Source organism: Pseudophryne corroboree, chromosome 1, assembly GCF_028390025.1.
Source record: "Pseudophryne corroboree isolate aPseCor3 chromosome 1, aPseCor3.hap2, whole genome shotgun sequence".
Taxonomy (NCBI): Eukaryota; Metazoa; Chordata; class Amphibia; order Anura; family Myobatrachidae; genus Pseudophryne; species Pseudophryne corroboree.
The window spans coordinates 795,383,511-795,404,477 of record NC_086444.1 but is presented as its reverse complement, the minus strand read 5'-3'; the positions used below and the strand labels follow the sequence as shown (position 1 = coordinate 795,404,477).

The 20,967-nt window shown below is 49.3% G+C and overlaps 1 protein-coding gene across 1 annotated transcript in view; it reads right to left on the bottom strand.

Annotated features, from left to right (window-relative positions):
* Nucleotides 1-7,694, bottom strand: part of TRMT10A (tRNA methyltransferase 10A) — a 79,014-nt gene extending 71,320 nt beyond the window's left edge. The window contains exon 1 of the mRNA XM_063918641.1: nucleotides 7,659-7,694. The gene's annotated coding sequence lies outside the window, so the exon portion shown is untranslated. The remainder of the gene's footprint in view (nucleotides 1-7,658) is intronic.
* Nucleotides 7,695-20,967: the final 13,273 nt, after the last annotated feature.

Here is a 20,967-nt window from a genome sequence, read left to right as displayed (position 1 = left end):
CAACCTCCAAGACGTCAAATGAAGTTGCGGTAAGTCTTGGAACACGCACGGCCCCTACCGCAATAGATACTCCCTCAGAGGAAGAGGCCAGGGATCTCCTATGAGTAATTCCTGAAGATCTGGATACCAAGCCCTCCTTGGCCAATCTGGAACAATGAGGATCGCTTGAACCTTTGTTCTTCTTATGATCTTTATCACTTTTGGAATGAGTGGAAGCGGAGGAAACACGTACACCGACCGAAACACCCACGGTGTCACTAGGGCGTCCACTGCTATTGCTTGAGGGTCTCTCGACCCGGAACTATATCTCTGAAGTTTCTTGTTGAGGCGAGACGCCATCAGGTCTATTTGAGGAATTCCCCAAAGACTTGTCACTTCTGCAAAGACCCCACTCTCCTGGATGGAGATCGTGTCTGCTGAGGAAGTCTGCTTCCCAGTTGTCCACTCCTGGAACGAAGCTTGCTGACAGAGCGCTTGTATGTCTTTCCGCCCAACGGAGCACCTTTGTGGCCTCTGCCATTGCCGCTTTGCTCCTTGTTCGCCCTCGCGGTTTATGTACGCCACTGCTGTTATGTTGTCCGACTGAATAAAGATGGGCCAATTGCGAAGAAGATGAACCGCTTGCAGAAGGCCGTTGTGAATGGCCCTTAACTCCAGAACGTTTATGTGTAGACACAGTTCCTGGCTTGACCATTTTCCCTGGAAGCTTTCCCCCTGCGTGACTGCTCCCCAGCCTCGGAGACTCGCATCCGTGGTCACTACGATCCAGTCCTGGACCCCGAACCTGCGTCCCTCTAGGAGGTGAGAGCTGTTCAGCCACCACAGGAGCGAGATTCTGGTCTTGGAGGACAGGGTTATCATTCGGTGCATGTGCAGATGGGACCCGGACCACTTGTCCAATAGGTCCCACTGAAACACTCTGGCATGGAATCTGCCAAACTGAATGGCCTCGTAGGCCGCCACCATCTTCCCCAGCAACTGAGTGCATTGATGGATCGATACTCTTGCTGGTTTCAGAATTTGTTTGACCAGGTTCTGAATTTCCAGAGCCTTTTCCACTGGAAGAAAAACTCTCTGTAATTCTGTGTCCAGAATCATTCCCAAAAACGACAGCCGTATCGTCGGAACCAACAGCGATTTTGGCAAGTTTAGGAGACAACCATGTTGCTGAAGAATTGTCAGAGAGCATAATGTTCAGCAGTAATTGGTCCCTGGATCTCGCCTTTATCAGGAGATCGTCCAAGTACGGGATAATTGTGACTCCTTGTTTGCGCAGGAGAACCATCATTTCGACCATTACTTTGGTGAAAACCCTGAGTCGTGGACAGACCAAACGGCAACGTCTGAAATTGGTAATGACAATCCTGAACTGCAAACCTCAGGTAAGCCTGATGTGGAGGATAAATGGGAACATGTAAGTAGGCATCCTTTATGTCTACCGACACCATAAAATCCCCCTCCTCCAGACTGGAGATCACAGCCCGGAGAGATTCCATCTTGAATTTGAATTTTCTCAGGTAGAAATTGAAGGATTTGAGGTTCAGGATTGGTCTGACTGAGCCGTCCGGCTTCGGGACCACGAACAGGCTAGAATAAAAGCCTTCTCCCTGTTGTGACGGGGGAACCCTGACAATGACTTGATTGTGACACAATTTTTGTATTGCAGCGCATACCACTTCCCTGTCTGGAAGAGAAGCTGGTAAGGCAGATTTGAAAAATCGGTGAGGGGGGACGTCTTGAAACTCCAGTTTGTACCCTTGGGACACTATTTCTAAAACTCATGGGTCCAGGCCCGAACAAGCCCAGAACTGAATGAAGAGCCTGAGACGTGCCCCCACCGGTGCGGACTCCCGCAGAGGAGCCTCAGCGTCATGCGGTGGACTTGGCAGAAGCCGGGGAGGACTTCTGCTCCTGGGAACCGGCCACGGACGGTGATCGCTTACCCTTTCCTCTAGTAGCAAGGAAGGAAGACCCTTGGCCTTTTCTGCATCTGATAGTGTGCTTTCTTTTGTGGTGCAGGCACATAAGGTAAAAATTATGACTTACCTGCGGTAGCCGTAGATACCAACTCAGCGAGGCCGTCACCAAACAATACACCACCTTTACACGGTAGAGACTCCATAGCTTTCTTAGAGTCAGCATCAGCATTCCATTGATGAATCCACAATGCTCTCCTAGCTGAGACTGCCATGGCATTGGCCCGTGATCCCAAGAGGCCAATCTCTCGCAGCTTCCTTTAGGTAGACTGCAGCGTCCCTGATATGACCTAGTGTCAGAAGAATGCTATCCCTATCCAGGGTATCCATTTCAGATGACAAGTTATCTGCCCATTTTTCAATAGCACTACTCACCCACGTAGACGCAATGGCTGGTCTGAGATAGTGTACCCGTGGTGATCCTTTTGGGAATCTGAAACTTTTTGTCAGGATTTTCCCAACCCTTTTCACAAAGTGCGTTCCGTTCATGAGAGGGAGGAAATGTTACCTCAGGTTTCTTCCCTTTATACATACAGACCCTAGTATAAGGAACAGTAGGGTCCTCCGTGATATGTAATACATCTTTTATAGCCACAATCATGTACTGAATGCTCTTTGCCAGTTTTGGATCTAATTTGGCATCACTATAGTCGACACTTGAGTCAGTGTCCGTGTCTGCCAGCTGGGCAAATTAACGTTTTTGTGACCCCGAAGGGGTCTGGACTAGAAACAACACATCCTCTACGGATTTCTTCCAAGCCTGGTTCTGAGACTCAGATTTATCCAGTCTTTTATTAATCAGAGCCACATTTGCATTCAAAGCACTCAAAACATTTACCCAATCCGGTGTCGGCAGGGTCACTCCCACAGCGTTTTGTGTCCCTAACATAGCCTCCTCCTGGGAAGAGCACTCCACCTCAGACATGCCGACACACGTGCACCCACCACACGCAGATACACTGGGCCTATAGGGGACAGACCCGCAGTAAAGCCTGTCAGAGAGACACAGAGGGAGATATCGCCAGCTCACACCCCAGCGCCTAATCCCGGTCTGAAAACACTACAGACAATGTCCCAGACCTGCAGCGCTTTTATAATATAATATAATGCACCAAAATCACTGTGCCCCCCCCCGTTTTTCACCGTTACTTGTACAGCAGTGTTGAGGAAGGACCAGCGTCTCTGCAGCCTTGTGTAGAGAAAATGGCGCCAGGCTGTGTGCTGTGAGGGCCAAGCCCTGCCCCCGTACTGGCGCGCTTCAGACCTGCTCTTTTTTCAAAATTTTTTATACTGGCGGGGGTCCGGACAGTGCCCTGGCACTTAGTCCGCTGTTGCCAGTCAGATATTTGAGGTTTATATGCTGCCCAGGGCGCCCCACCCCCGCGCCCTGCACCCTGTAGTGCCGCTGAATGTGGGAGCATGGCGCGCAGCGCGGCCGCTGTGCGGTACCTCAGAGCCGTCACTGAAGTCTTCTGATCTTCTTCTACTCACCTGTCTTCTGGCTCTGCAAGGGGGGTGTCAGCGGGCTCTGGGAACGAGCATCTAGGTGTACCTAGCGATCAGACCCTCAGGAGCTAATGGTGTCCTGTAGCCAAAGAAGCAGAGCCTTGAAACTCACAGAAGTAGGTCTGACTTCTCTCCCCTAAGTCCCACGAAGCAGGGAGACTGTTGCCAGCAGTTCTCCCTGAAAATAAAAAACCTAACAAAGTCTTTTCAGAGAAACTCAGTAGAGCTCCTCAGAGTGCATCCAGTCTGCCTGGGCACAGATTCTAAACTGGAGTCTGGAGGAGGGGCATAGAGGGAGGAGCCAGTTCACACCCCTTTGAAAGTCTTAAAGTGCCCATGTCTCCTGTGGATCCCGTCTATACCCCATGGTTTTTGAAGTGTCCCCAGCATCCTCTAGGACGTATGAGAAACTCATGTCGGCATTTTGACCTGTTGGCATTTTACATGTCGGTATTTTGACCTTGTCGGTATTTTAAATGTCAGTATTTTATCCTTGTCGGGATTTTGACCGTCGGTCAGTTGCTGTCGGAATTTCGACCGTCGGGATTTTGATTGGAGGTAAACTGACTGCATCCCCAATTGATACCTGAAACATCAAAGTCGATGTTGTCATTGCGGAGTACTTGCTCTCACAAAAAAAAAAGAAAAAAAAGAAGAAGTGCTTATATATATATATATATATTATATAATAATAATCTTATGTTTTTGCTACTTCAATTCTAAAGATTTGGTAATTTGTGTTGAGTTCATAAATGTTATTGTATTATGTACCTAATTAAAGATGATAAAGGCTAAAGTTTAGAACATGGAACCCCTGGCCTCTCAGTTTCCCTATCCACGTGGACACATAATAGGTATAGTAACCCGAGGTGTCCAAAGCGAGCCCACGAGGACACACTTTTTAATGTGCTGAACAGTTAATGATGTTCTGAAGCAGTTCAGCTATTGCAGGGGTCCCGTGCTCTGAACTTCAACCAAGGATAAATATTTTTTAAAACAGTTCTGGCGATTCCATGCATTGCAGCATCCATCCCAATCTAAAGGTGGGTACACACTGGCCGATATATCAGGCGTTCTCTTGAACGGCCGATATATCGCGGGTCCGTCGGCCAGTGTGTACGGCCGATATGTCTGTAAACTCCATCGTTCACAGACTTATCGCGTCGACCCCGCAGCACAGCCGACGGCCAATATATCTACCGATATATTGGCGTGTCGCTGTGTCTGTACGACATGCTGTGGCGGCCGGCAGTGATTGACAGATGAACTGGGCGGGCGTGTGTACACGCCCGCCCAGTTCATGACGTCAGACCCGACGGATAGGCCAGTGTGTATGCTCAACACACTGCCCGATCCGTCCATAGATATATCTGCTGATCAATTGATCGGCAGATATATCTACCAGTGTGTACCCACCTTTAGGGACACAGCTGCCAAGTGTATGAATAATGATTAAAAATGGGGCACATGCATGGTGAAGTACTTCCGAGAGCCCTTATTCTGCGTCTAGGAGCAAAAAGAGAGGAAATTAGTCAATTCATAATACAGGGCAGAAGTTTTGATGGCAGTATGTAACATGGGAGTAAATGTATGCAGGGGATGTAGCTATGTGACCGACGGTCACAATACCTTCCCCTACATCCCACCCCCTTAGGGACTATTCCCACTCGTGGATGTCCACGACACCCATAGAGTGCTAATTGAACCTGTGGCAAGCGCAGCGAGCCCGCAAGGGGCTTGTTGCACTCCCCCCCCCCCCCCAACCCCTCTCCCCCGGCCCATCTCGATGCCGGGATCCTGGCATCGGTATGGTGAACAGCGGTCTCCTGAGTGCCGGTCACGCATACCCAACCCGTATGAATCAGTGATAAGAGTGGAGAAGCGAGCCAGCGGAGAACCAATCAGCACTGAAGAAACATTTTTAATTTACATACTCTAACATTATACAGAGCAGCTGATTGGTTGCCATGGGCAACTTCTCCACTCTTTTCACTGCTTCATACATTTACCCCATGGTGTAATGTGCTCACAACATGAGAGAGAGAGAGAGATACACATATATATCATACAGACACACACACTCACAGATAAGCAGTACGGTCAGGAAGTTTCATAGTTAACGGGCCATCACCCCAATTTATGCAATGTTTTTGTTATTATGCCTGGCAACGGCTGGTATAAATACCGAAACGCTGCAAAAATGTGGGTGATGGCCCATTAATTATGATAAGTCCTGAGAGTGCCGCTTATCTGCGAGTGCGGTGCTAGGGTGTTCGGCGCCCCCCTGCAAACTATAAATTTGCGCCCTCCCATATTCCTTTGGCGCGCGCCGAGAAAAGGGGTGTGGTCTCACAAGGGGCATGGCCACACAGTAGTACCCCCATTTAAAATTACGCCACAATGTAGCACAATCTTATTAATCTTAAACGTAATGCCCCACCCGTAGTAGTAGCGTCCTTATACGTAATGACCCACCCGTAGTAGTAGCGTCCTTATATGTAATGCACCCCAGTAGTAGTAGCATCCTTATACATAATGCCCCCCCAGTAGTAGTAGCATCCTTATACATAATGCCCCCCTGTAGTAGTAGTGTCCTTATACATAATGCACCCCCGTAGTAGTAGTGTCTTTATACATAATGCCCCCCCAGTAGTAGTAGTGTCCTTATACATAATGCACCCACAGTAGTAGTAGTGTCCTTATACATAATGCCCCCCTGTAGTAGTAGTGTCCTTATACATAATGCCCCCCTGTAGTAGTAGTGTCCTTATACATAATGCCCCCCAGTAGTAGTAGCATCCTTATACATAATGCACCCACAGTAGTAGTAGTGTCCTTATACATAATGCCCCCCCAGTAGTAGTAGCATCCTTATACATAATGCCCCCCCAGTAGTAGTAGCGTCCTTATACATAATGCCCCCCCAGTAGTAGTAGCGTCCTTATACGTAGTGCACCACCAGTAGCAGACGCGTCATTATACGTAATACCCCCCAGTAGTAGTAGCGTCCTTATACGTAGTGCACCCCCAGTAGTATTAGCGTCCTTATACGTAGTGCACCCCCAGTAGTATTAGCGTCCTTATACGTAGTGCACCCCTAGTATTAGCGTCCTTATACGTAATGCCATCCCAGTAGTAGCACCGTCCTTATACATAATGCCCCCCGCAGTAGTAGCATCCTTATACGTAATGCCCTCCCCCCAGTAGTAGTAGCATTGTTATACGTAATGCCCTCCCGGTAATAGTAGCGTCCTTATACATAATGCCCCCCAGTAGTAGTAGCGTCCTTATACATAATGCCCCCCAGTAGTAGTAGCGTCCTTATACGTAATGCCCCCCCAGTAGTAGTAGCGTCCTTATACGTAGTGCACCCCCAGTAGTAGTATCGTCCTTATACGTAATGCCCCCCCAGTAGTAGCATCCTTATACGTAATGCCCTCCCCCCAGTAGTAGTAGCATTGTTATACGTAATGCCCTCCCGGTAATAGTAGCGTCCTTATACATAATGCCCCCCAGTAGTAGTAGCGTCCTTATACGTAATGCCCCCCCAGTAGTAGCATCCTTATACGTAATGCCCTCTCCCCAGTAGTAGTAGCATTGTTATACGTAATGCCCTCCCGGTAATAGTAGCGTCCTTATACATAATGCCCCCCAGTAGTAGTATCGTCCTTATACATAATGCCCCCCGCAGTAGTAGCATCCTTATACGTAATGCCCTCCCCCCAGTAGTAGTAGCATTGTTATACGTAATGCCCTCCCGGTAATAGTAGCGTCCTTATACATAATGCCCCCCAGTAGTAGTAGCGTCCTTATACGTAATGCCCCCCCAGTAGTAGTAGCGTCCTTATACGTAGTGCACCCCCAGTAGTAGTATCGTCCTTATACGTAATGCCCTCCCGGTAATAGTAGCGTCCTTGTACATAATGCCCACCAGTAGTAGTAGCGTTCTTATACGTAGTGCACCCCAGTAGTAGTATCGTCCTTATACGTAATGCCCCCAGCGCCAGTAGTAGTAGCGTCCTTACATGTAATGGCCACCCAGTAGTAGCGTGTTACACGTAATGCCCCCCTGTAGTAATAGCGTCCTTATATGTAATGCCCCCCCAGTAGTGGCGTCCATAGAGCATGCGCACAGACATACCACACACACACACTTCTCTCTCAGCCTCCACTTACCTAATCCAGTCTCCCTCTGTACAGCAGACAGGTCCGTGTAGCTCCGCCCCCTTATGGCCCGTTTAGCCACGCCCCCTACCGTCCCGTGTAGCTCCGCCCCTTCTGTCCCGTACTCTGCGCTCTCACACAGATGAGGTGAGGTGAGGGAGGAGGCGTATCATGCTGCAGGTGCCCGCTGCCAGTGCCTGTCATACAGTGACAGACACAGCAGTGGCAGCAGCAGCAGCAGGGGGGACAGGACGGCGCAGCAGGAAAGGGATGCAGAGCAGTGAAGGCGCCTATCCGTCCCAGCGCCTCCCTGCACTGCATCCCTTCGCTGAGCGGGTAACGCCGGGCCTGAGTGTATCTACAGCAAGTATTTGCAAAAGAAGGCACCAGCATATCATGTAACTACTAGGTAGTGCCAAATACAGACTGATTTTATATTATATATATATATATATACATACATACATACATACATACACACGCTTCCAGGGTCAAAGCTTCACAGTACCTGGAAGAGAGGAATGATCATGAAGCTGTATGGTGAATTTTGCTTCTGGGTAATCATTCCCTTCACACACTAATATCGGATATTCAGCCACACACTACTGCGGGTTCTCTGCAGCAGTCACAACCAGTGTTGGAAGCTCTAAAATAAAAATCAAGTAATTGATGAGTGAAAAAGAAGCCCAAAACAAACCCAGCACCAGCGTCCTTACTCCTGCTTGTTTCTCCACACACACATGCTGGTTCTACACACCCCTCCTTTCCCTTTCCGGCTCTACACTGTCCAATCCATGTCCTCCACTAGGCAGAGCCTCTCTCTCGCTTCCTGTTTGCATTAACTCCTTCAGGCCCTGACGCCCAGTCTAGTGCAGTGGATAGAGCTCCATAGTAAAGCAGGACAGTGGACTGTATGACAAGACTAGGCATTTTCTTTAAAACACAGGTTCTCAAACTCGGTCCTCAGGACCCCACACAGTGCATGTTTTGCAGGTCTCCTCACAAATCGCAAGTGAAATAATTAGCTCCACCTGTGGACCTTTTGAAATGTGTCAGTGAGTAATTAATACACCTGTGCACTTGCTGGGTTACCTGCAAAACATGCACTGTGTGGGGTCCTGAGGACCGAGTTTGAGAACCACTGCTTTAAAACATAAAATGTATATATATATAAAATTAAACAAATCCCTTTCTCTGGTCTGAACCGAGTACACTATAGCTAACTATGGCCCAGATTTATGAAGCTTTGAGAGCGATAAGTTGCACGGTGATAAAGTACCAATCAATCAGCTCCTAACTGCCATGTTACAGGCTATGTTTGAAAAATGACAGTTAGGAGCTGATTGGCTGATACTTTATCTCCATGCAATTTATCACTGTCCAAGGTATAGGTGTTATATAATGGGTGCAGTATGTACGGTGCACGCGGGCCCCTGGGGGGCCCACACCGCACAGACTGCACCCATTATACTTACCCCTCTGGAGTCCTGCGACGGCTACGCTGCTTTCGGACAGAAATCACTCGGAAAATGTCCGCCTTGGCCACTTCCGAGTGACTTGCGCATGCGCACTGGAGATGTCCCTGGGAACAAGGCGGGGGCGACATGTTCCCAGAGAACTGCGCATGTGCAGTAGACTCTGGCATTATATCAGAGTCTACTGCTGCCAGAGAGGAGGGGTCCCGCAGTGGAGGCTACACGTGGGTCCCATCCTCTCTTAACACGCCCCTGCTCCAAGGCTTGATAAATCTGAGCATGGCGTAACTAGAAATTTTTCTCCCCCAAGCCAAAAAATTCTCTGACGACACCTCCCCCCCCCGCATAATTGGCACTAGTAAAGCGATGAATCTGCGCGCGCCTTTGGTGCATGCTGCAAAAGGGGGTGTGGCCTTGCTGAAATGGGCGTTACTTTGCATAAAGGGGCGTGGTTTGCAGGAAAAGACTACCTTATACCCCAGTTTTGCAACCTGCACGCCCAGACGTTGGCCACCACAGGAAGAAAATAATAATCCTGATTCATGCCCCTTACATTATTTGTCATTTTACCTCCGTATAGTAGTAATGCCCATATACATTATGCCACATACTGCAATGGCCCTTATACATTATGCCACACACAATAATGCCCATGACATAATATGCCACACACCATAATGCCCCTGACACATTATTCCACACACCGTAATGCCTGTGACACATTATGACAGGCATCGCAATGCCCGTTATTCATTATGTTACACACTGCAATGCCCCTGATACATTATAGCACATACAATGCCTGTGACACATTATGACACACACCGCAATGTCCGTGATACATTATGCCACACACTGCAATGTCCGTGATACATTATGCCACACACTGCAATGACCCTGAGACATTATACCACAATGCCCGTGATATAGTATACCACACACCGTAATGCCTGTGACACATACTGCAATGCCCGTTTTACCCTATGCCACACACCGCAATGCCCGTTATACATTATGCCACACACTGCAATGCCCCAGAGACATTATACCACATACCACAATGCCCGTGATATAGTATACCACACCGTAATGCCTGTGACACATATCGCAATGTCCGTTATACCCTATGCCACACACCGTAATGCCCATTAAACATTATGCCACACACTGCAATGCCCCTGAGACACTATACCACATACCAAAATGCCCGTGATACATTATGCCACACACCGCAATGCCCATTACACATTAAGTCCTTCAGTAAGGATTCTAATTACTTTTAAATTACCTGCTCGTTGCCAGAGGTTTCATGCTCTTGGTTCCATGCACGGTGCCAGGGGTTTTCATGCTCAGGGTGTCATACTCATTGCCAGGGGTTTCATGCGGTAGGTGTTATGCTTGTTGCCAGAGGTATCATGTGCTGGGTTTCAAGCTTGTTGTCAGGTGGTAATATTCGTTGCTAGGGGTTTCATGCACTGGGTGTCATGCTCGTTGCTAGGGGGTAATGCTTGTTGCCAGGGATTTCATGAGCTGGATGTTGTGCTTGTAACCAGGGGGTAATGCTTGTTGCTTGGGCTGTGCTCCCAGTGCCACATATGCCCCCAGTGCCAAATATGCTCCCCCAGTGCCAAACATGCCACCCCAAGTGCCAAATATGCCCCCCCAGTGCCAAATATGCTCCCCCAGTGCCAAACATGCCCCCCCAAGTGCTAAATATGTTCACCCAGTGCCAAATATGCTCCCCCAGTGCTAAACATGCCCCCCCAAGTGCCAAATATGTTCCTCCAGTGCCAAATATGCCCCCCAGTGTCAATTATGCCCCCCCCAGTGCCAAATATGCCCCCCCAGTGCCAAAAATGTTCCCCCAGTGTCAAATATGCCCCCCCCCCAGTGCCAAATATGTTCCCCCAGTGCCAAATATGCCCCCCTCCAAGTGCCAATTATGTTCCCCCGGTGCCAAATATGACCCCCCCCCGTGCCAAATATGCTCCCTCAGTGCCAAACATGCCCCCCCAAGTGCCAAATATACCCCCTGTGCCAAATATGCTCCCCCAGTGCCAAATATGCCCCCCAGTGCCAAATATGCTCCCCCAGTGCCAAACATGCCCCCCCCAAGTGCCAAATATGTTCTCCCAGTGCCAAATATGCCCCCCCACCGAGCCAAATATGCTTCCCCAGTGCCAAATATGCTTCCCCAGTGCCAAACATGCCCCCCCCAGTGCCAAATATGCTCCCCCAGTGCCAAACATGCCCCCCCAAGTGCCAAATATGCTCGCCCAGTGCCAAATATGCCCCCCCAGTGCCAAACATGCCCCACAAGTGCCAAATATGTTCCCCCGGTGCCAAATATGACCCCCCCCCCCCCCCCGTGTTGTGCTGTTTTGGGAAGGAGGGACAAGGAGGGCACAGTGTGTGCCTCTCCCGTGTGTCCTTCCTGCGTCTCCGGCGGCAGCGGTGTGTCTAGCAAATGAAGTGCCAGTTCGTGAGACAATCAGAGCTCACGAATGGGCACTTCATTTAACAGACATGTCGCTGCCGCCGGAGACCCAGGAGAGACACACAGGAGAGGCGCGCGCTGTTCCCTCCTTGTCCCTCCTTCCCAAAACAGAATCAGTGGCGGCGGCTAGGGCGCGTGCCTCAAAGCGTTTGCAGTGGCTGCGGACCCCTAGTTACGCCACTGAATCTGAGCCATATATATGGGATACCACACACACATATATCCCAATCTTCACGTAATTAACTTCTCTTAAATTCACACTAAATTAAATTATAATCCCCCCCCCGTTATTATATTAACCCTCCCTTTCCTCTAGTTCACACTATTATAAACTGCCTCAACACATACCCATTAAACCAGCGTCCCCTCCATTCACACCCCATACATGCTCTATTTACACTCTGTCAACCCTACCCTCCCCAATGCACACTTTACCTGCGCTGAATCTCCTTTCCTGCAGCGATGACTCCTCTCCCGCTGCTCTGCCACAAATGTAAAAAAAGACAAAAAAACAAAACAAACACAAGCAACAAGCAACAAGCAACCATCAAAAATAAAAAGCAACTTGAAAAAAAAAAAAAACAAGACAAATTCCACTTGTTATAAGCAAACTTGGCACACTGGTCACAACAGCGTACCCAGTGGTTTCGAGAGAGGGGGGGAGAGGAGGGTACAAATTACCTGGGCCCAGGTCTGATGGAGGGGCCCAGCCAGGTCCTGTCTACCCCCTTACCTGGAAGCAGCAGCTGCAGCTTTTCTTCTCAGCTCAGCACACACTGCTGTGTGCTGGGCTGCAGTGTGGCCAGGGAAGTGCTTAAAAAAAACAACTGTAATTTTTTCTAAGGGTGCATGGCCACGCCTCCTGTGATTAGGTCATGCTCCCTGAAAAGTACTTGTGCCCAGCCAGGCTCTCTACTGATAAACACACAAATAATTGCAGTGCCTATGTCTATAGTTTGACCAACAAGATCTTTGATAAAGTCACATGTTGGCGTGACAAAATGCGTCAGGACTCCGCCCACTTTTGTTAGAAGCAAGTTACAGATAGATGGTATAGACATCGGCATCGCTGTCCGGGCAATACAGCTACCAGCATTTTCAAGCACTGCACGGGAGACGGGTAGCCAATCCCTCTCCAGCTCGGATATCAACTGCAATAATCTGCATCTGCCCGCTGACTGACCCTCCACCGTTTCCATCTGGGGCTCCAATACTCAGACCATCAACGCGGTCTGCATACCACTAGCACCGGCAGTTTCTCTATTATCAGTGCTGTAATCACGGCACGGCTGCGGCACTAACAAGCAAACACTCTGATTGGAGTCCTCACACGGAGGTCACTGTGGGCTTCATATTGCCGGGATCAGCGGCTTTTCACCAGTGAGCAGGGGTGTATCTTCCTATTGGCCAGGATGGCACTCGCCAGGGGCGCCATCCAAGGAGGGGCGCCGTCCAGAGGTGCCACCCGCGGGCAGTAGGTAGATTCACTTTTAGAGGCAGCAGCTATCCCCCCACCCCCGTGTCGTTCCTCACCAGCAGGGATGCCCAGGAATGATCACAGCATGAAGCAGTGGCTACTGGGAGGTGTAGTTTATTTAGAGTTTCTTGTCTGTATTGTGGTGCAGTGCTGGACCCCAGTGCCAATTACAATGGCTGCTGCTGCATTCTTTGATCATTAATGGGCATCCCTGCTGTCGAGGAACTACACGGGAGTGGGTTAATAGCTGCCACCTCTAAAAGTGAATCTACCTAAAAGTGCTGCCTTTAATAGTAAAATCAACATGGGGCATATGTGTGTCTGGCACTGTGGGGGCATACGTGTATCTGGCACTGTGAGGGCATACGTGTGTCTGGCACTGTGGGGGCATTTAAATGTCCGGCACTGAAGGGGCATATGAGTGTCTGGCACTGAGGGGGCATATGTGCATCTGGCACTGTGGGGGCATATGTGTATCTGGCACTATATTCAGAGGCATTATGTGTATCTGGCACTGCACTACTGGGGTCATTATGTGTAACTGGTACTATACTGGGGGACATTATGTGCATCTTACACTATACTGGGGACATTATGTGTAAGGAGAACTACTGTAGGTATTGTGTGTAAGGCTGTTAATTGTGTGTGTGCATGTGTAGGGGGTGTGATTATATATTTATAGTTTGATATCATAATATAAAATTGTGAGGCCACGCCCACTCTCCCAGGAGCATGCACGCCTTCATATATATATATATATATATATATATATACATAGATAGATAGATAGATAGATAGATAGATAGATAGATAGATAGATAGATATAGGCACTACTGTGTGGCATAATGTGTATAAGGGATACTACTGTGTAGCATAACGTGAATAATGTACATTACTGTGCTGTGTAATGTGAGTAAGGCACACTACTGTTGTGTAATTTGAATTCAGGTACTATTGAGTGGCCACGTCTCTTTTTTGGCACACATGCCTTCCCTATTTCAAATATGGTTGGGGCAACAGTCCTTTACTTTGCCAGGGGCGCTCGGACCCCTAAATACAATAATACACCCCTGCCAGTGAGTCTCACGCTATCTACCGCTTATTGGGAGTTGATAACTATCCACAGCCCTTTTATTATCAGCGGCTCAACGCATATAACTTTGCTTCGTATTCCTGCAATTTATAAATCATAGCTACAAAACATTCACATCCGGGGACGCCCGGTTATCCAATTGAGCTTATTGATATTATTCCAACATACTGACATACACAGTTGATTTATAGCTGTATTTTTTCCAGTTGATAATTTGACTCCTTTGGTTGATATTTTTCGTGGGAAATACAATGCATATGGTTCCATGAGCGCTTCTATTTATTTTCTTCAGGCTCTCTACTGCCCTGGTTGGGAGGCATGCCATGCTCCCGTGAGTGGGTGCTTCTCATGTGCTAGGCATGCCCACAAAGAGATGTGGCTAAGCCCCAGGAGGGGAGGGGGGGGGGTGCGGGCGCTGGGGACCATGAAGTTGTTGTACCGGGGCCCAGGATTTCTCTTGGCAGCCCTGAGCATACCACCAGGAACACATGCACAAGGCTGCCCGGGTGCACCTCTTACGTAACTGTCGCGGCCGAAGCTGGAGAGTGCACCTTGGCAGCCATGTTTGAAATGCGGCAAAAGCTATTTTTTAAAAAGTTATTATTAATAGATTACTTTATCATGTGGGTGTGAGCAAATTGTGCAGAAGTATTTCGTTTTTGCGGTATACGCTGCAGAGAGTAATGAGCTCTTTGCAGACCAATTGAGATAGGTCCTTAGAAAATGTGAACATTGTACTGTAGCTGTATTTATACGGGCTCATTTATTGGAAAGATCACTTGCCATTCGTGTGTAGGAGAGGACGTCCATGTGTAGGAGAAACGTTTGTTGTGCCCATTCCCGTGAATGTTATTATTTGCATCTTATAAGATGAATTGGATTGTGGTCTCCGGGAATATGGCTGTTTGAAAAGGTTGCACTGGAAGCGTTGTATTTATGGGATCGGTATACGGTATGCAGGCTGTCACTATACCAACAGCGCCATCCCGTCCACCACAATACCGGCAGGGGGGTAAGCACAATGAGGCCCCTCGCAGACTCACTGCGATCGCCACACTGTGGGCACGATGGCTCGCTTCGCTCACCACAGGTTCTGATATCCCTCTATGGATGTCGTGGACACCAATAGAGGGAGAATCACTTACCTCGCCGGTATTCCAGTGGCGGCACTGTACCCCTGTCAGGATTTCGGCGTCAGTACAATAGGTCAACGTGGCAAATATCGATACAGGAAAAGGTCGACATGATTATTCAAAAAAAAACTTTTTGGACTTTTTCATACTTTACAATCTACGTGGACTACGATTAGGAATAGTAACCTGCTCAAAGCATGGCGAGCGAAGCAAGCCATGTGAGGGGATGCGGTGCACTAATTGGGGTTTCAACTGATTTTAAGGGGGTAAACGACACCAAAAAAGGTAAAAACACTCATGTCAACCTTTTCATGTGTCGTAATTTTTCAAGTCGCCTTCAGTCCATTTCGACCTTTTTCCTGTGTTGACCTAGTGTATGTCGACCAATAGTGGTCGACCTTGTGACTGTCGACCAGTGCCATAACTAGACATTTTAGCGCTGTGTGCAAGAAACGGCATCAGCGCCCCACCCTATGTAGGTGCGCGTCAACAATAAGGGACGTGGTCACAAAATACCAATTCATATTACGGTGCACAGTAGTCTCCATTATTCAAATTACACCGCACAGTAGCGCCACTGCACCAGGCAGAGTCCCTTTTACACATTACAGGAGACAGCATCCCCTTTTTACACATTACGGCAGACAGTCCCCCTTTTTACACATTACGGCAGACAGTCCCCTTTTTTACATATTACAGCAGCAGAGTCCCCCTCTTACACAGTACGGCAGGCAGAGACCACTTTTTACACATTACGGCAGACAGCGTCTCCATTTTTACACATTACGGTAGACAGCGTGCCCTTTCTACACATTACGGCAGAGAGTCCCCCTTTTTACACATTACGGCAGACAGTCCCCCTTTTTACACATTACGGCAGACAGTCCCCTTTTTTACACATTACAGCAGCAGAGTCCCCCTCTTACACAGTACGGCAGGCAGAGACCACTTTTTACACATTACGGCAGACAGCGTCTCCATTTTTACACATTACGGCAGAGAGTCCCCCTTTTTACACATTACGGCAGACAGTCCCCCTTTTTTACACATTACAGTCCCCCTTTTGTTTACACATTACGGCAGACAGTCCCCCTTTTTTACACATTACAGCAGCAGAGTGCCCCTCTTACACAGTACGGCAGACAGCATGCACTTTCTACACATTACGGCAGGCAGCATCCCCCTTTCGACACATTACGGCAGACAGCGTCCCCCTTTTTTACACATTACGGTCCCCCTTTTTTACACATTACGGCAGACAGTCCCCCTTTTTTACACATTACGGCAGACAGTCCCCCTTTTTTACACATTACAGCAGCAGAGTCCCCCTCTTACACAGTACGGCAGACAGCATGCACTTTCTACACATTACGGCAGGCAGCATCCCCCTTTCTACACATTATGGCAGACAGTGTCCCCCGTTTTTTACACATTACAGCAGCAGAGTCCCCCTCTTACACAGTACGGCAGGCAGAGACCACTTTTTACACATTACGGCAGACAGAGTCCCCCTATTACAAATTACGGTGGCGAAGGGCGCAAGTACACACCAGGGCTAGTATTTACTAAAAATCCGAGGAATTCACTAAGCAGAAAACTCGGCAGTGTCTGGTCTATTTGTAATGGTTTGATTGGCAAAGTTCAGAAATACGAATGAATAGACCATCGGTCAAACTCGGCTGTTATTTCATACAATACGGGCATTCACTATTCATTCGTATTTGGGTGTTAGTCTCTGAGTGCTCAAGTGCGGGACTGTTTTTTTTTCGATTCGTTAAAAAAAGCAGCAGAAAAATAGACCTGCTTTTTCCAGTCGAGTTTGGATAACCATGCACGGATCAGTGAGATCTGTGCATGGTTATCTATGGGAAAGGGTCTGTTTAGTGTAAAAACAGAAAATAAAATTGCGTGGGGTCCCCCCTCCTAAGCATAACCAGCCTCGGGCTCTTTGAGCCGGTCCTGGTTGACAAAATATGGGGGGGAAAAATGACAGGGGTTCCCCCATATTTCATCAACCAGCACCGGGCTCTGCGCCTGGTCCTGGTTCCAAAAATATGGGGGACAAAAAGCGTAGGGGCCCCCGTATTTTTGAAACCAGCACCGGGCTCCACTAGCCAGGTACATAATGCCACAGCCGGGGGACAGTTTTATACTGGTCCCTGCGGCCCTGGCATTACATACCCAACTAGTCACCCCTGGCTGGGGTACCCTGGAGGAGTGGAAACCCCTTAAATCAAGGGGTCCCCCCCCTCCAGCCACCCAAGGGCCAGGGGTGAAGCCCGAGGCTGTCCCCCCATCCAAGGGCGGCGGATGGGGGGCTGATAGCCATGTGTAAAAAACGTGAATATTGTTTTTAGTAGCAGTACTACAAGTCCCAGCAAGCCTCCCCCGCAAGCTGGTACTTGGCGAACCACAAGTACCAGCATGCGGTGGAAAACCTGGCCCGCTGGTACCTGTAGTACTACTACTAAAAAAATACCCCCAAAAAAACAGGACACGCACATCGTGAAAGTATAAGTTTATTACATACATGCACACCTCCATACATACATACTTACCTATGTTCCCACAAGGCTCGGTCCTCTTCTCCATGTAGAATCCTTGGGGGACCTGTGAAAAAAATTATACTTACATAATCCAGTGTAGATTGTGTCCAAAGTATAATCCACGTACTTGGCAAAACAAAAAAATGGAAACCCGACCACGCACTGAAAGGGGTCCCATGTTTACACATGGGACCCCTTTCCCCGACTGCCAGGACCCCCCCCCCCCTGACTCCTGTCAAAGAGGGTCCCTTCAGCCAATCAGGGAGCGCCACGTTGTGTCACTCTCCTGATTGGCTGTGTGCTCCTGTAGTGTCTGTGAGGCAGCACACGGCAGAGATACAATGGAGCGCCTATGCGCTCCATTGTAGCCAATGGTGGGAACTTTGCGGTCAGCGATTGACCGAAAGTAACCTCACCGCTGACCACAAAGTTCCCACCATTGGCTACAATGGAGCGCATAGGCGCTACATTGTATCTCTGCCGTGTGCTGCCTCACAGACACTACAGGAGCACACAGCCAATCAGGAGAGTGCCACGACGTGGCGCTCCCTGATTGGCTGAAGGGACCCTCTTTGACAGGAGTCAGGGGGGGTCCTGGCAGTCGGGGAAAGGGGTCCCATGTGTAAACATGGGACCCCTTTCAGTGCGTGGTCGGGTTTCCGTTTTTTTGTTTTGCCAAGTACGTGGATTATACTTTGGACACAATCTACACTGGATTATGTGAGTATAATTTTTTTCACAGGTCCCCCAAGGATTCTACATGGAGAAGAGGACCAAGCCTTGTGGGAACATAGGTAAGTATGTATGTATGTATGGAGGTGTGCATGTATGTAATAAACTTATAATTTCAAGGTGTGTGTGTCCTGTTTTTTTGGGGGTATTTTTTTAGTAGTAGTACTACAGGTACCAGCGGGCTAGGTTTTCCACCGCATGCTGGTACTTGTGGTTCTCCAAGTACCAGCTTGCGGGGGGAGGCTTGCTGGGACTTGTAGTACTGCTACTAAAAACAATATCCACATTTTTTACACATGGCTATCAGCCCCCCATCCGCCGCCCTTGGATGGGGGACAGCCTCGGGCTTCACCCCTGGCCCTTGGGTGGCTGGAGGGGGGGACCCCTTGATTTAAGGGGTTCCCACTCCTCCAGGGTACCCCGGCCAGGGGTGACTAGTTGGGTATGTAATGCCAGGGCCGCAGGGACCAGTATAAAAGTATCCCCCGGCTGTAGCATTATGTACCTGGCTAGTGGAGCCCGGTGCTGGTTTCAAAAATACGGGGGGACCCCTACGCTTTTTGTCCCCCATATTTTTGGAACCAGGACCAGGCGCAGAGCCCGGTGCTGGTTGATGAAATATGGGGGAACCCCTGTCATTTTTTTTCCCATATTTTGTCAACCAGGACCGGCTCAAAGAGCCTGAGGCTGGTTGTGCTTAGGAGGGGGGACCCCACGCAATTTTTTTCTGATTTTTAACGACTTTAAACACCTTTTTAAGGTACACAATGAAGCCCTGTATGGATCTCACAGATCCGGCCGGGATTACTTGTGTTTTGTCAGGCAGTGTTTTACTCATCACTCCCGTAAAACACTGCCTAACATTACGAATCACATCGACATCGGAAAATACGAATTGGGAAAAGTCAGCAGCTTAGTGAATGATCGTATCAGGATTCAAAAAGTTGCAGTAAAATGCACCCGATGCCATTCGAGTTCAAACACCCTTCAAAACGTCAAAAACACGATTCTTTGTAAATATATCCCCAGATGTATATACACACAACCACATATATACATACATGCACAGTGTACACAGCCACATATATACACACAAACCAAGCCACATAACTCACACAAACACACACACACAGCCTCATGTACTCATATACACACCCAGCCACATAACTATATATATATCTCCACTCACCTACTCATGCAGCCACTGCCAGACCTGCCTCGGCGTGCGGTGCCTCAGCGTGCGGTGCCTCAGCATGCGGGAGCCGGGCAGCGGGGGATAGGAGGCGAGTAGCCTGCCTCTGCAAGTGGGAGGTGGGACCCGGGTAGCCGGGGTCAGGAGGGGGGAGCCGGCAGCCTGCCTCAGCATGCGGGAGCCGGACAGCGGGGGTTAGGAAGTGGGTAGCCTGCCTCTGCGTGTGGGAGGCGGGAGCCGGGCAGCGGCGGTCAGGAGGGGAGAGCCGGCAGCCTTCCTCTACATGTGGGAACCGGGCAGCGGGTGTTAGGAGGCGGTAGCCGGGTAGCCTGCCTCTGCATGTGGGAGGCGGGGGTTAGGAGAGGGGAGCCGGACAGCCTGCCTCTGCATGCGGGAGTCGGGCAGCGGGGGTCAGGAGAGGAGAGCCGGCAGCCGGAGTGTGGGAGCGGGAGCCGGGCAGCGGGGATCAGGATCCGAACACACTCCTCTCCCATCACACATTACCTCCCCTTTCAATGGTCGCTCTGGCGGCAGCACACACAGGCGACATTGTAATGAGTCAGTCTGACTCATTACAATGCCGCAGACTTTGGACCCCCTTAATGGGGATGCGGGCAGGTGCGCCCTCAGGGCGACTGCGCTGTGTGCCAGGCACACCTGGCACACACGTAGTTTCGGCCCTGCTGTCAACCTAGTTAGGGTCGACCCAATGATCCACACCCGACGAAATAGGGCATGTCCCCGCAGCTCTGCTACAGTATATAAATCTATAAAATCTTGAGACATTGAACCCCGTACAATCCCCTGTTTGCCGGTACTGACCATAAATAACTGTGCTTTACTGGCTAAAACGGTACAGTCGGAGGGTCTGGTCTCACAACCATCCCGATTTTGTCCATAAAATGCAACGACCATATCATGCAGGAGGGAACTGCTTAGCACATATAAACATACATGTTCTGATGTACGTAATATATGTGCTGGCTGGTTCCCCTGGGGATTGGCAGCACTGAGTGATTCATGCACCATGTGGCACCCGGGACTCAGCATTAGGCATCACACTCCTGGCTAGTTTCATAAGGTCTGTGGCTTACAAGTAGTGTGATGTACAGTATATAAACTGTATGTTTATATGTGCTGAGCGGTTCCTCCCTGCACTATATGGTCGGCACTTC